Source organism: Arachis stenosperma, chromosome 8 (assembly GCF_014773155.1).
Source record: "Arachis stenosperma cultivar V10309 chromosome 8, arast.V10309.gnm1.PFL2, whole genome shotgun sequence".
Classification (NCBI taxonomy): domain Eukaryota; kingdom Viridiplantae; phylum Streptophyta; class Magnoliopsida; order Fabales; family Fabaceae; genus Arachis; species Arachis stenosperma.
This window is the reverse complement of record NC_080384.1, coordinates 32,533,991-32,541,404: the sequence shown is the minus strand read 5'-3', so window position 1 is coordinate 32,541,404 and position 7,414 is coordinate 32,533,991.

The window sequence follows — 7,414 nt, the reverse complement described above, 5'->3', positions numbered from 1 at the left end:
TGAAAAGTGAATTCCATTAAATATCCAATTCTTGGATAGATTGCAAGAGATGTCTTAGCCATGTTGGTTTCTACAGTAGCTTCAAAATCGGTATTTAGTACTCAAGATAGGATGTTGAATAATTATATGAGTTCTCTAATTCCAATTACAGGTGAGGCATTAATTTGTACACAAAATTAGCCCTAAAACTCTCCAAAACTTGTTTTGAAGAGCTCATTAAGGATTTGGTGAAGTTAGAATTAGGTATGATCAAGTTTAGACTGATAACTTTTTTTTTTATTACCTTTAAATAATTTTTAATTTAGTTTTTCTTTATATATATTACTTGTTATGATTGTTGCTTATTTTGTATAATTTGTAAAAATTGCATCCACTCTTCTGATTCTAATTAAAAAAAATTATGGTGTTAAATATGATTGAATACACCTTACCAAGGTATAAATTATTCTCTTTAATATTAAAATATATAACTAGATCAGAATATTTTTCTATTGGTGCCATATTATTATTATTATTATGTAATTGTCTTTTGATTTTAGGTTGGTTTGCTTAAAGAATTTTTGTTGTTTTGTTGGAGAAGACACCAAAATGTAGCTATCTGTTACTAGAAATTTATTTTTATGTTTTGTTGTGTTGATTATTGAATTTTTAAACTTCTTTAATTATCGTATTTTATCTTCTTTTGTCGTTGAATTTCATTAGATCAAGATTTTTATTAGTTATTGTGCAATTGTATTTTATAATTTCAATGTTATGACTTTGTGAAATAACATGAAAAATTTTTGTTTGAATTGATTGAAAAAACCAAACCAAACCAAATCGATTTCAATTTATTTAGTTTGGTTCGGATAGTCTCCAAAAAAACCCGAACTAAATCAAATCGCAATTTAGTTAAACGATTAGATTAGATGATTTTTCTCTAAAAAATCGAACTAAACCGTACAACAAACACCTTTTAACTTCACGGTCGCGAACTCTAATGTCATGCGAAGAAGTGATGCTGAAATTACGAATCCTAAAAAATTCCTGGCATTGCAACTAAAAAGCGTTGCACAGACTATGATGCACTGTTGGGTATATTAGTATGAGAAGATGACAAAATCTTATATTTGTGTAGTGGTTTTAATGTACGATTAGATCGCTTTAATTGTTTTCATACTTAGTTGCTATAGGGTTGATGACAATACTCTCCTAGGATACAATGAAACCTAAGAATTTTTTAATTAGCAATAATAAAAAATTCTCAACTCTTTTGAACAAAGAAAATTTCTTAATAGTTGATTTAAATATACACTTAGTATTTGTGTTTCTGAAATAATGGACAATGACTTATTTATACATATTACACGTAGTAATTATAATTAGTTACATATATAAATAGTTATGTCTTTTCTATTTTTAACAGATACAATGTTTTGAACATACACAATTCTTAAAGAGTTGTATTCCTTTAACCAATAAATACAATATTTTAAACTTATATAATCCTTAAAAAATTATATCCCTTCAACCAAATGATACTAAACAATTAGTAATAATTTATTAATATTAATAATAATATCAATAATATTAATAATATTAATTAATTAAATTTATAAATATCTTTCACGCATTTTTTTTTTTACGAGATCGTCGTCTACGTTGACCACAACGCTATTGCCAACGGCGGGGTTGAAACGGGGAGGGCTTCACTCCTTATGCACACTTTGAGGACCTAGCCAGTAAACGAGAAAGGGGGCTAGGGTGAATTATAGGGGACAGGTGAAAATTGAATTACACTAGCTAGAGTTTTATTTTAACTAAGATATAAATAAGGATATTTTGATAATTTTAATATTTTTAGAATTTATTTTTGTATTAAATTAAATAGAATATTAAGATATAATTCAGTCATATATTTTTTATATCAAATACAATATTTAAATTTAGTTTAGTTCTGTCTTTTAATCTTTATTTTTTAGTCTTTTTCAATTTTAATTTCTATTTCAAACGTAAGATTACATATTAAGATTATAAATTAAAAAATTTTTTATTAAAAATTCAAAAATTAAAATTTTTAATACATTTATTTTTTATTTATTAAATAAAATATTTAAAATCTTTTATTAATAATAGTCTTATCATATACTCTTAAAATATATATTAATTATTTTTTTTAAATTATAATATTCATAAATAATCCTACACCGGCCTGGCAACACCTTAATGGCTTAATAATAATAACTTACATTGTAGGACTAGTGAAATGGTGTTCTTATGATGAGGCTTTTTTATATAAATAAATAAGAAAAAAAATTAATTACTAAAATACGCATCAGGCAAAATTCTTCTAATAATACGTATGGCCAATTTATGAATGACGCATGCTAAGTGGAGTTTCACTCCATTATAGGTTCGACGTCCACGAAATGGAGTAAACAGTAACAGAAATCATGCAGATCTCTACGTCGCATCTGGCAAGCACGAAATAGATCAAGTCAGGTCCGGCGCACACGAGTTGGTCCAACTCAGGGGCAGCAGCAACGAATTGGCCCATCTCGTTGGCAGCTTCCGCGAATTGGTCACCTCGTGGGGTGGGATTAACGTGGAAGAGAACCTTAATCGGTTTGATGAATTTTATATTGCGACACATTTGTTCCATAATGTGAGTTTAAGAGTGTATTTGGCAAATACGTTAAAGATGATAAAAGGGCGTTTAAGTAGGGCTGTACACGGATCGGATCGAATACGATATGCACATTTTTTTAGGCCGGATCCGATCCGCATACTTGTGGATCGGATATCGGGTATATACGCATAATTAAAAAAAATATTTTAAGATTTTGTTTGACTGTTTTTACAAAAAAAAATATCAAGAAAATTCTTTTTTTTTATCTGTTTAAGCCTATTCACTCCTAGAATATTATTAATAATAGTTCTTTTGAATAACAAAAACAAAATAATAACACAAGATTTAAGTTTAATTATTCTAAGTTGAAGTACAATATAAAAAATTAAAAACAAAATATCATGAAATTCATAAAATTCATAAAATTCATAAAATAACACTAAAATTCATCACATTAGGGTTTAAAGTCTTAAAATATGCTATTTATATGTGATGTGTGAATATACGGATCGGATCCGCGGATATCACTGCCGAATCCGCAATCCGATCCGACCATAGTGCGGATCGGATCGGATCCGATCCGATGGCTCTGCGGATCAGATAATATCCGCAAAATTCGGATCGGATGTGGATAATTACCGCAGATATGCGGATATTATCCGATCCATGTGCAGCCCTACGTTTAAGTGTTTTGAACACTGTTCTTTGATATTTGGCAACTCTTTTTCTGCATACGTGATTTTGCATCCCAAGAGTTCGTTCACTTGAAGAAATTATAGCTTCTGCGTTCACTCAACGTACCTTTAGGTTTGTTACTAGTCATTATTGATTTTTCCATAATTTTTTCTAAATAAAAGAATACTTAGAGTATTAAAAAAATTATTCTAATTTTTGTGCATTGTTTATTATTCTAATTTTTTATAATATATATTATTCTTCCTATTAGAAATAATAAATTAAATAAAAAATTAATTATAAATAATAATAAAAATATAATTAGTAAAAAATTAAAATCTAAAATAATAATAAAAATAAGATTATTAAGAATACTTAAAAAGAATATTAAAATATGTTATTTTATATATTATTTTAATTTAATAAATAAATATTAATTTTTATGATAAAAATACTTATAAAATTGTTTATTTTTATATGTTATTTTTAATTTTATAAATAAATATTAATTTTTATTATAATAGTAAAAAATTATAATATACTATAGAGTACTATAACAATAAGGATCCAATTTCGTTGGCGGTACACTTGAGTTGTATCATTTTGTGTTTGTTGATATCCCTGATATGCCTAATTCGCTAGCGCCAGCCACTAGATGGTCCCTATTTTGTGGGCGCCGCCCTTGACGTGCTTTCTGCTGCTGTCTGTTCTATTTCGTAGACGTCAAACCTATAATAGAGTGAAACTCCAGTTTACATGCGCCATCTATAAATTAACTATGTGTATTCTTAAAAAAGTTTTACCTGTATATAGTTTGGTAATTAATATTTTTTTTTATTTATATAAAAAAACTCTTATGATGACATCCGTTTTTTTTTTAAATCAAGTTATACAGCTTCTATCTCTAGATATTATATTGAAAATAAAAAAAAAATTGGATATCCACCGAAATTACATGCGATAAAAATTTTATTAAAAATTGTCAAAATTCTGAGAGACAAGGATCTACCCACACAAATACATAGAAATGAGAAGAGGGATAAAAATATCCATTCATGAAAATTCACTAAATTCTCACAAAAAATAAAGTTACTAAAATATCTTCACTTATATATATTGAAAAGATTATTATTTTATTTTAATATGTATATGTGGATATTTAATATGTATGTAGATTATATTAAATTTGTGATTTGAATTGTTTTAATACGATAAATTTGATTAAATTATATTATAGTTTTGTATTGAATTTAAAAAAATAATGGTTAATATACATAAATATCAATGGATATCTATTTTTTCAATAAAAATAAATAAATAAAAATTTGTGACAAAAATAAAATAGAGACACAAAGTATTTTTCTAAATAAAAGCGGAGATGGAAGAAGGATATCTTAATCTATCTATGGATATTTGTCAATGAACTTTAATTTAAATGGTATGTATTTCTCTTTTTTATCAAGAGGTCTTGAGTTTAAGTCTCATGTAGTATAAAATTGATCAAAAAAAAATATTATGTGTGTGAGTGTATAACTTAAGAATTGGGGGTTGTCCAATCATATCTAATTATAATATTACAAACTCATGCGTACTACACATTTACACACACCAACACTTTTTGTTTTGGCTGGTGGATTAGACAACCCCCAATCCTAGATACACTAATAGATTGGACAACTCTAAATCCTAAATACACCAACACACCCACACACTCTTCACATTTTATCACATTTTTTTTTTCAATTGTATTCTTTAGAATTTAAACCCTAAACCTTTGAGATAGAAAGAGAGAGAGATATGCCATTAGAGCCAAAGCTCATTGGCCACACACCAACACTGGAGAATTTTCACTTTTATCCACGGCCTGGTCTTATGACCTTTTTTTTTGTCTTGGCCTTATTAACTAATTTATTTTTAACTTTTTCATATACGTAAGGCTTTGACAGAACAAAAGAGTTTCGATGTGATCGCTCTGTCCGAGTCTTTTTTCAGCGCTCGGCCCACCATGTACCAAAACTAAAATCATATATGGATTCCACTGGTGACCTTCGAACAATGAAGGACGGAGAATGTGACTCACTGATTGGGAACAAAGTTATGTTTTTGGTCAATAATTGTAGCCCAGCTAGAGTTAGGCCCTGTATTGGTAAGGTTCAGAGGTTATTTTTTTAACTTTTAAATTATAAAAAATATTAATATTTTGTATATTTTTTAAAATAATTTGTAATTTTTTAAAATAATTATAAAAATAAAAAAAAATTTTGTAAAATTTTTTATGTGATTAAAAAATAGACATAATATAATTTATTTATAAATTATTTTTAATATAAATTTTTGAATTTTAAATTTTTTTAAAAATATCTTAAATACTTAAGTTGTTTGTCCAAATTTAGAAAATTAAATATAAAATAATTTATTTATAAATTATTTTTAATATAAATTTTTATGTTTTAAGTTTTTTTTTAAAAAAATTAACTATTTGAATTGTTTATCCAAACCAACCATCAAAGACTTGAATATAAGATAAGATGGGCCCAAATCAATAGATTTGCATTCATTTGTTGGCAATACCACCGGAATCTGCGGATACCCACCCCGCCTCTACCCGCTCGGGACAGGTAATTATCCGCCCCGCACCGGGACGGATTTTTAGCGGGGCGGGTTCTTGAGAGGGACGGGGTGGGGTCGAGTTTAGGTAATACCCGCCCCTACCTACCCCGCTACATATATAATATATATAATTTTAATATATAATATATATAATATATGTAAAATAATTAGTAAATGATTAATAATAATATATCATATTTAAATTTTTACTTTAATTTATGTTATGTATGTGATGATGGTTATATAAATTTTGAAATTTAATTTTATTTATTGGATTTTAATAATTATAGGGCAGGTAGGAGCGGGACGGGTACCTGCAAGGGCGGGTTAGGGTTCAACATTTTACTACCCGCAGGTAGAAGCGAGACAGATTCTATTCGGGTTGTTGTACGGCGGGACGGGGTCGGGTAGAGCAAAAACCCGCCCCGTTGCCACCCCTATTGGGGTGGAGGTTACAGGTGCTCATAGGGGTGGTAGGAGCACTCGAATCCGCGGGTACCCGACTCGCCCCTACCTGGTTGAGGAGCGGATTTTGTCGGGGCGGGTGCACTAGCGGGGCGGGGCGGGGTCGGTGTTAGGGTGAACCCGCCCCGGAGTATATTATATATATATAAAATATATAATATAATATAAATATATAAAAATTATTAAATATAAAAAATATATAAAAAACTTTTACTCCTAGGATTTTTGTTTCACTTTCACTCTTCAGAAAGTTAAGATTGAAAATTGAAACCCTAATCTTCTATTCTTCTTCTCCAATCTCCAGTGACCACTGACGAGTGTGAGAAGCTGCCACTGAGCTTGAGAGCAATAGAGCATCCAGCTTCTTCTTCTCCAAATACGCTGATTGCCATCGTTCTCCGTCTGAGAGAAGGGCTTCTTCTCCGTCCTCCTTCCGAGAGGCTTCGCTGCCATCCTCCATCTGTGCAGAGCTTAGCCGCCATCTTCCATCTGAGAGCAGAACTTCGCCGTTCTCCTTTGTTTTTTGCCGTGAGCCCGTCGCCGTCAGTCTGTTGTCGTCGCTGTCGTTGTGAGTCCGTCGCCGCCACTGCGTTTTGCGAATCACTGGATTTGTAAGTCTCTCTCTCTCTCTCTCTCTCTCTCTCTCTCTCTCTCTCTCTCTCTCTCTCTCTTCTATTATGATCTGCAACTAAATTCTGGAACTAGAACAATAGATCTGTAACTAGAACTTTGTAACTATGAGTTAATTTCCCACTATTTGATATTGATGATTTGATGGGTACTCTTTGTTCTGTTTATCTGAATCATGTTAAGAGGAATTTGCAACATTCATAATCATATATGTAATGACTGCAGAACACAGAGGGAGAAAAGAATGTCTCTACTCCCACAGATGAAAAACTTTTTTACTTTTTCTTTATTAATAACTGTTAGCATCGAAAATAAAAAAGCTAACTTATCAAATAAGAAAAACAAACCAATGTGGTCAATTAACATATAGTATTTAAATCAATTTAAAATTTAAAAGGTCAATGGGATAGTATTTCAATTTGGCTT